We start from the raw sequence: 9,495 nt of genomic DNA, 5'->3' as shown, positions 1-9,495 counted from the left end.
ATAAATATCGATTGGCCTAATAAAAGTTTGCCACGCCCACTCTAACGCCCACAACCCCATTAAACGCTTAAGCCTGGCTAGCGCCTACATTTCCGCCTTTTATGGCGCCATCTAACGGATGACTTTGGAACAGCTGACCAAGCTGCTCAACAGAGTCAACGCTAATTTCATTTGATTTCATTTGTCAATACCGAACTATATCCCAAGAACAAGTTAGCCAAATTGGAGGTCTAAGTCAAACAATGGCGTATGTGTGTATTTATGTAAGCATATACATATGTATGTATTTACATTGTACTCAGTTGCAATTGCCCGGCAAAGATAACTCCTTTCAAAAAAGCTATTCGCTATACCCGTTACTCTTGTTGTGCAAACATTTAGACTTTAATATACATAATACTATTTAAGAATGTATGTGTTTAGCCAATATAAGTATGTATGTTTAATATTTCTAGTCAATTTATTACAAGAAGGCATATTTATATTAAGTTGTTTAGCTGAGTAACGGGTATCTAATAGTCGAGGCACTCGACTATAGCGTTCTCTCTTGTCTTTTATTTGAATTTATGAATCTTTTCTTCCGGTTTTGTTAACTTTTTATCTTTGTCGCAAGCACGCTCAATTCTAGATTTAATAATATTAATGCGTACCTCCATCCCCCAAGCCGACGAGCTAGTGCCGGACCTTACAGCGTGCCCTGCCGAAGTTTGCTTCCTTTCTTGTTTTAATTAGAAAACTAACTTAAAAGTAAAAAGTAAAAAAGTAAAAGTAAAAAGTAAATGAATACGATTTTATTATAATCTGGTAAAGCCCAACCGCTGAGTTGCATATGAGAAAAAGTGGAAACTTTGTCAAACAAATTTCCTTTGTCTTTTCCTGAAGCTGATGATAATTTCTCTCAGGCTCACGTTAGCCAGCATTAGCAAAAATAAATCAATAATTAAGCTCAAATAAAGAAATTTAGAATTCGAAGGGACATTTTCTACAACTTACCGATAATAAATTATTTTAATTTGAAAAAGGCTTCGGTGTTTCCTGGTGCGTCTTTTATCAAAAATCGACCTAATTGTTTCATCGAATTAAAACAATTCGACAATGCTCTTAGTTTAAATTTGCTGATGTTGGTTAGCGGAAGCCAAAACATCTGCCACATTTTTTTTCACCATCTTCTCATCTTTTAATAAAAAAACACATTTAAAATTAAAGGCTGTTTTAATTTTTTTATTAAACTAAAAATAAATATAGACCGAAACTTTAGTTCCATACATTTCTAATCAGAGTTAGCGCGATTAACCTTTTGCCTTGAAATGATTTTATGGAAAAAGCCAAGTGATCAAAAGAACGATTTCAGATTATGAACTAGCTTACAAATAAAACAAATAATTTTGTCTTTTTATACCCGTTACACGTAGAGTGTTTACGCCGCTCTCCCCTCTTTTAAGCTGCCCGCGCTTCCCTCGTAGCGAATGCCCACTCGCCCGCACTGGATGCTCGCGACTCCAGGCTCAGGATAAGTGCCAATTTATTAATTTTTTTTATTAACTGCCGGTCGACAGTCAGCCATTCGAAGAACATAATTCGTTTGACTTTCTGTACGATTTGTCTAAAATCCAAGTCCGATTTAATCCGACGACGGCAGTTAGTAAATTACAATTCCAATTCCGTCTTTTATTTCTTCGTTCTCTTTTAACGTGCGGCCATATTGCCTATTTTCGAATTCCTTTTCGTGTGCATATTGATGTACAAAATTCATATTCGCATTTGGCCGTACATCCACTAAATATACATCCACCATCAAATCGAAGAAAATAAAAAATATAAATCCAAATTAAAGTGTGCAAATAAAAAGTCAAGCGTACAGTGAAAAATAAATTAATTTCAAAAAAATTCAGTGAACAGTGAAAAATAAATTAATTTCAAAATTGAGTTCCAATTAATTCTCCACAAAAAAGTGAAACAAAAATTAAGTGTTCCGCCAATTTCGGCCCACAAATATTTTTGATATTAATTTTTTATTGTACATCCGCTGTGACAATATTTGCTTACATTATTCAAAATCCAAATACAGTCCACAATAAATCGAAAATTTACAACACATACCCGCCGGCAAAATTTACAATAAAATTTTCCGCCATATTGATTACATATATTACATCCATATTACATATATTACATCCATATTACATATATTACATATTTCATATCAATTCTGATGGACGTTGATGCACTACGAGCAGTACAAACAAGTGGCCCAACGACACCAAGCACGTGCTTGTTACGCGCGGGCCCTATTATCAATTTGGGCAAAAAATGCGAGTTCGCGAGGAAAATACATAAATTAAATAGAGACAAGACACAAGTGAAAATAAAAGGCACAATTAAGAGAAAAGCAAATGAGTTAAAATATTAGTTTTTAGTAACGGGATAGAAGTGGAAATGCAGATTAGATGATAAAGGTTGTTATAAGTATTACATAGAACGCGAAAGGGCTCGTGCAGACAAAAATTTGATGAACATCGTGGCAAATTTAGAGGGATATAATTTCGTGTTAGTCTAAAAGGAACATTGAAAGTTAGGCGGTTTACAAGTTCTGCAGAATCAATATCACCTCTTATAAGATTATGCATAAAAATAGTACCAAGCATTTTTCTACGATTTACAAGTGTAGGTAAATTAAGCAACAGTAATCTACTCTGGTAGGAAGGTAGCCTTACGTTTTGATCCCAGTTCAAACTACGAAGGGCAAAAGAAGAAATTTTTTTTGTACCGACTCAATACGGTCAATGTGCACTTGATATTGTGGACTCCAAACCGACGAACAATATTCCAAAATAGGACGGACAAGTGAGGTAAATAATAATTTGGTCGTATAAGGGTCATCAAATTCTTTTGACCAACGCTTTATAAAGCCAAGAACACTCATGGCTTTATTAACAGTGGACATTATGTGGCAGTCAAATTTAAGTTTAGGGTCAAGAAGAACACCTAAATCGTTAACTGAATATATACGGTCGAGTGACGTATTTTCAAGAAAATAACTAATAAACGTAGGAGTACCCCTATAAAAAGTCATGACGTTGCATTTAAGGTAGTTCAACTTTAAAAGGTTGTACTCACACCATTCATGAAAACAATCAATATCTGACTGTAAGTTAAATCCCGACGCTATATCATTATATGATAAACAAAGCTTAACATCATCAGCATACATTAGAACACGAGAATGTGTTATGATAGAGGGAAGATCGTTGATAAACAAAGTAAACAGCAAAGGGCTGTACATTTATACATATTTTTCTACATAACTACACCCCAATTCCGAAAGCTCAAGTATTTCCGTCGGCCATCCAATAAATATATATTAAATAAATTCCTAAAGCCGACGTGAAATAACTTTTGTGTCTCAGTGTGTTTTTCTTAGTTACATATTTTGGGCACTATCCATACATACACTCACTCGCATATCTCTGCGTACACCTCCAAAAAATGTCAAAATCAAACTTTGAACATTAATTGTTCGGCCATTTATGCATGTATTTTATTCATTATTTTTTTAAACAAAACTATAGTTTATTGTCTTCATTGACGTACAAATATTAGAAATATTCAACAAGGGGTTATATTTTATTTTTAATTTTAAACTTAACACTACGAAAAAGTGTACGCGCAAAAGTCTGCGTACAGCAGTTTTGAACTTCGAGGAATGCAGGATTGTGCGATTACCGTTAATTTTGTTGTCGCCGATCTACTTACTTAAGAATGTCTAAAAATAGACATTATGCAGTTAAAATGAAACTCTTTCATTATAATAACGAGCATATTGCAACATGGAACAAAAAGGCAAGGAAATTTCTGTTGAGGAGCGGAAAATTATATTAAAAGGTTTTTTGGATGGAAAATCTTATAGAGAAATTGGTGCTTTAGTTGGTAGAACCCACTCATCCATCCAAAGAGTGATAAATAACTACAACTCGGCTGGAAGTATCTTGCCAAAGGCTCGTTCTGGCCGTCCGCCTTTGCATATAAACCGCGAGCAGAGGAATATTATCAAATCTATTCAGCTCAACCCAAGGACGACAGCTCATCAGGCAAAGCTGAAGGTCGAGGATATATTTTCCAAAACAGTTTCCGAGGATACTGTACGCCGGACCATAAAAAAGGCCGACTACCATAGCAGAGTCGCCCGCAAAAAACCTCTCATATCGCAAGTCAATAGACAAAAGCGCCTAACCTTTACTAATGAGTATATTTCCAAACACCAAGACTTCTGGAATAAGGTTATATTTTCCGAAGAAAGTAAATTCTGCATATTTGGAATCGAGGGAAAGGTTTTGGTATGTAGGAAAAGCGGAGAAGCCTTTAATAAAGAAAATTTGGTAGGCACAGTAAAGCAAGGAGGAAGCGGAATAATGGTGTGGGGGTGTATGGCAGCAAGTGGCGTTGGAAAATTGATATTTATCGAGTCAATAATGGATCAAAAAATCTATATTGACATATTAAACAGCAATTTAAAAGAAAGTGCTGAAAAATTAGGGCCCAAAAGTGAATATTGGTTCCAACAAGACAACGACCCGAAGCACACTAAGCTTTGGCTGCTGTATAACGTCAAAAATCAGCTGCGAACACCTCCCCAGAGTCCTGATCTAAACCCAATTGAGCATTTGTGGGATTTTCTTGCGAGGAAAATCCGAAGACACACGATAACATCTAGAAAAATGCTCAAGAATGTGATTCTCGAGGAGTAGGGGAAAATTACTGCAGATGAGACAAAAAAAAAGTGGATTCCATGCCGAGACGCCTTACGGAAGTTTTGCAGAGAAAAGGATACCCTACCAGTTACTAAAAATAATATTATTTGTGTTTTAAATAGGTGTACGCAGACTTTTGCGGGTACATTTTTTGGTAGTGTTAAGTTTAAAATTAAAAATAAAATATAAGACACTGTTGAATAATTTAAAAAAAAATACGTCAATGAAGACAATAAATTATAATTATGTTTAAAAAAAGAATGGGTTGAATATATGCATAAATGGCCGAACAGCTAGGGTTTAAAGTTAGATTTTGAAATTTTTTTGGGGTGTACGCAGAGATATGCGAGTGAGTGTACATCTACACAAACACGCGAATTGCAGTACCGCAAAAAGCTCGATAATCCCGCGCATTCCAGCGACACCAATACACAACCCGCAAAAGTTCGGGCAGTTGTTTTTCAATCATCCCATAAATAAATTCCAACAAAATTAATAAACACCAAGTTCAACTCCAATAAAATTAAACAAATACTGAGAATTACTGCCAATTCCAAAAAAGAAAAAAAAAGGGGAGAAATATAAAATACTGTTGCCATCGCGGAACTAGTGGAATCAATTTATTAATTTATTGATTTATTAATTTGTTTCTTCGGTTTCTCATTTTTTCCAAAAAAAAACGCCCATTCCAGTATTTTTTTCTTATTTATTGAGCTTGGTAAGTCTACATATATATCGATACTCAATTTTTTCTTTTGGGTATAAAAAAGAAAAATTGGAAAAAATACCACCCGCCTACCACTGCAAGGTTTTATTTTTTTGTCTCCGAAATTTTTTTTTTTAAATAAAGAAAAACAAAACCAATAAACTCCAAACACTGCCGGGGACATCCAATCCCATCCTAATTCGGCCAACCACCCCCTATAAAATACTAAACGACAAATACCTCATCAAATACAGTATTTTTTCAGTATTTCTATTTTGTGGTATTTTTTGGTATTTTTTTCCATTCTTGCTCCATCGTTCCACCAAAAGCCTGGGGAATATTTTAACAATAATTCAGCCACGCATATCGACTATTTTTGGAGCTAGTCGATACCCTATTTCCACCGGTCCATAAGTGGGTCCGTAATTGTTTCTCTGATTTTTGTCCGAAATATCAGCGCGACATTCCATCCTAACAGCATCCTAGTTTGGTATGTCCAGGGAAAGTTCCAACAAACTATCCCCTGTTCCATCACCGAAAATACCAAAAATCACGTTAAGGACGCCCACACCTAAAAAGGTCAAGACGCCACCTCCCAAAAAGGCTCCTTCTTCCATCGAAAGAACCACGCGAGCCAGCACAAAAATGGTTGCAACGGCTGCCGACCTCGCTATGAGCCAGTTTATTGAAGTCTCGGATCGACTGTCCGAATTGGAATCGCGAATAAATATTCCCTCGGCGGTCCCTCCTACGTTATCCGTCCTCAATATTCGCCGAGACGAAATCCGAGAGGTATGGGTCCGCATCAAAAAAGAATACGATGCCTGTACCGCATGCCTTGTAGCAGCCGGAGAAGGTGCAGCTGACAGCTTGCCAGTCCTCAAGGCTAAGTACGGGTATTGCTACAGCGCGTACGAAAGGTGCGGCGCCCAGATAGCAGATATGATAGCGCAAACTCCGCAACTTCCGCAACCTCCCCCAACGCCAGCTGATCCTTCTCAGACATACATTCCGTCAGGCTGCCGGCTTCCGCCGTGCGATACCGAAGTTTTTACCGGCGACTATCTTCGTTGGCCAACCTTTAGGGATCTCTTCACGGAAATTTATATCAACAATCCCAGACTCACTCCTGTCGAAAAATTATTTCACCTTAATGCTAAAACGAGTGGCGACGCTCACAATATAGTTTCAAATTCACCCCTTACTAATGATGGCTTTCGATCAGCGTGGGATAACCTCACTGAGCGTTTCGAAAACAAGCGATTGTTAGTAAACAGTCAATTAAAGATACTTTTCAATGTACCGTCCGTCACACAGAAGTCTGGGTCAGCTTTGAAAGAACTTCAAAGTACCATCCAGGGTTGCCTTACTGCACTAGAAATGTCCGGTATTCAGGTCGAAACTTGGGATTGCCTCTTGGTGTATATGTGCTCGTCCAAACTCCCAAAGCTTACGCTTTCCCTATGGGAGCAGTCCCTCCATAACAAAGCCGAGATCCCTACGTGGCACGAGCTGAACGTTTTCCTAACGGAGCGTCACAGGACACTAGAAGCCATAGATGATGTTCGACCATCAGGTTCTAGTCAGACTCAGCCCAGGGCATCCACTTCCAACTCGGCGTCTCGAAGAATAAATTCATACGAGACAAGGGTAGCACCTAGGCAACCTAGAGGGTGCGATCTCTGTAATAGAGAGAACCATCCTGTACGCACATGCGCCAAATTTCTCCAGATGACGGTCGACCAACGCATCGCATATATAAAAAGAAAACAGCTGTGTTTAAACTGCTTTGCGCGGACACATCAGTTGCGCGACTGCGAAAGCGCACATAACTGCTTCACGTGCCGCGGCCGCCATCACACCCTCCTACACCGAGGCAGCCCATCCCCAGCGCGCGCAAATCCAATGCCAACGCCCAGATCCAGACCAAATACTCTCGGTCCCTCGGCTGCCAGTGGCACGCAGTCAACGCTTCAACATTTCCTGCGAGACCTTCCCGAACTTCCGCTAGCGGATCCAAAGTTTTATGAGGGGCCGATATACTTCCATCCATTCTACTAAGCGGTACCCGAGCGAACATCTGTGGCTCGCTTCTCGGTCAAGAGACCATTTTCGGCTGGATTCTAACAGGACCAGTACCCGCTCCGAGGCATGATCAAATATCATCCTTTTCCACGCAAGTTGCACACACGTATGAAGCGTCTCTCGATAAACTCCTCATAAAATTCTGGGAGGTGGAGGATCTGCCAGTAAAAGTGGCAAAAGAATCCGACGTGTTTTGTGAGGACAATTTCCTTCGGACCACCACAAAAGACGAGACCGGCAGGTATGTCGTGAGTCTTCCTTTTCGAGATCCTGAGAACATTAATTGCTCCCTAGGACATTCCAGATCCCAGGCGCTGGCTCAATTCTTAAGAAACGAGCAGCGGCTAAAAAGGGACAGTACGTTAAAATCCAAGTACGACTCAGTTATTCAAGAATATCTCGACCTCAATCACATGAGAGAAGTCCTTCCTACCCACGATTCAGCATGTTACTACCTGCCACACCATGCAGTGTTAAAACCGGAGAGTACGACCACCAAGCTTCGAGTGGTATTCAACGCTTCCAGCCCCTCAGACAATGGGGTCAGCTTAAATGATACCCTTCATGCTGGCCCGGTCCTACAGTCCGATCTAACCATCCAGATCCTGAAGTGGCGATATTTGCGATTTGTGTATAGTGCTGACATCGAGAAAATGTACCGGCAGATCTGGGTAGATCCGAAGCAGACAGCGTTCCAACGTATCTTATTCCGCGATAGGGAAGGATACATTCGAGATTTTGAGCTAAAAACTGTTACGTTTGGGGTCAATTGTGCGCCGTTCCTGGCAATTCGGGTTCTGCAACAGCTGGCGACCGACGTGCAACTAACCCATCCAAGGGCGAGTAAAGTTATTCGTGGTTGCATGTATGTCGATGATGTCCTTTCGGGAGCTGACTCTGCAGAAGAGGCTCACCTCACCATTCGCGAGTTGCAGAGTGCCCTCGATTCGGCTGGTTTTCCATTGAGGAAATGGACCTCCAACCACAAAGAAGTTCTGGCTCATATCGGAACTGATCATCTTTTAACTGCCGATTTCCTCGAAATAGATACGGAAAGCACGGCGAAAACTCTCGGAGTCCGTTGGAAAGCAACATCCGATGAGTTTTTCTTCGCCCTCCCCGACCTATCCACCGAAGCTACACTCACAAAACGGCATGTTCTCTCCCAAATTGCGAAGCTGTTTGATCCAGCAGGCTGGCTCGCTCCTTTCGTGGTCTGTGCCAAGATTTTCATGCAGGAGATCTGGCTGCGTGATCTAGGGTGGGATGATGAACTTCCAATTGAACTGTGCCAAAAGTGGCGTGATTTCCTTAAAAGCTACTCAGTCCTAGATCAAGTCCGAATTCCCAGATGGGTTTCCTTCCGCCCAGAATTCCGAGTGGAACATCACGGATTCTGTGATGCCTCTCAAAAGGCGTACGGTGCTGCGATCTATGTGCGCGTCGAGATGGGGCACACGACGCTAGTGCATCTTCTCACGGCCAAGACGCGCGTTGCGCCAGTAAAAACTGTGTCGCTTCCCAGACTAGAGCTGTGTGGAGCTCTATTGCTATCCGAGATGGCCGAATCCATCCTCCCCCATATGCCGATGCTGTCCTCGAAACTCCATTGTTGGACCGATTCCACGATTGTGCTTGCATGGCTAGCCAAACCAGCATGCCAGTGGACAACGTTCGTTGCCAATCGGGTATCAAAGATCACCCAGTCCACAGAGGCAGCCAATTGGTCGCATGTTCAATCCGAACACAATCCAGCTGACTTGGCCAGTCGGGGCGTGCCATTACAAGAACTGGTCGACAACTCCCTTTGGTGGCATGGGCCCACTTGGTTGCAAAAGCCACGAGATCAGTGGCCTGCCCAGAGCACCGACTTACAGGTGACCGAAGTGGAAAGGCGTCCTGTCAAGGCAGAAGACATCCTTGATCGCTTTTCCAAGTTAAATAGAGCTTTACGGG

The sequence above is a fragment of the Drosophila rhopaloa genome, unplaced genomic scaffold (assembly GCF_018152115.1).
Source record: "Drosophila rhopaloa isolate 14029-0021.01 unplaced genomic scaffold, ASM1815211v1 contig_116, whole genome shotgun sequence".
In the NCBI taxonomy this organism is placed as follows: domain Eukaryota; kingdom Metazoa; phylum Arthropoda; class Insecta; order Diptera; family Drosophilidae; genus Drosophila; species Drosophila rhopaloa.
Note: the sequence above shows the minus strand (reverse complement) of the source record.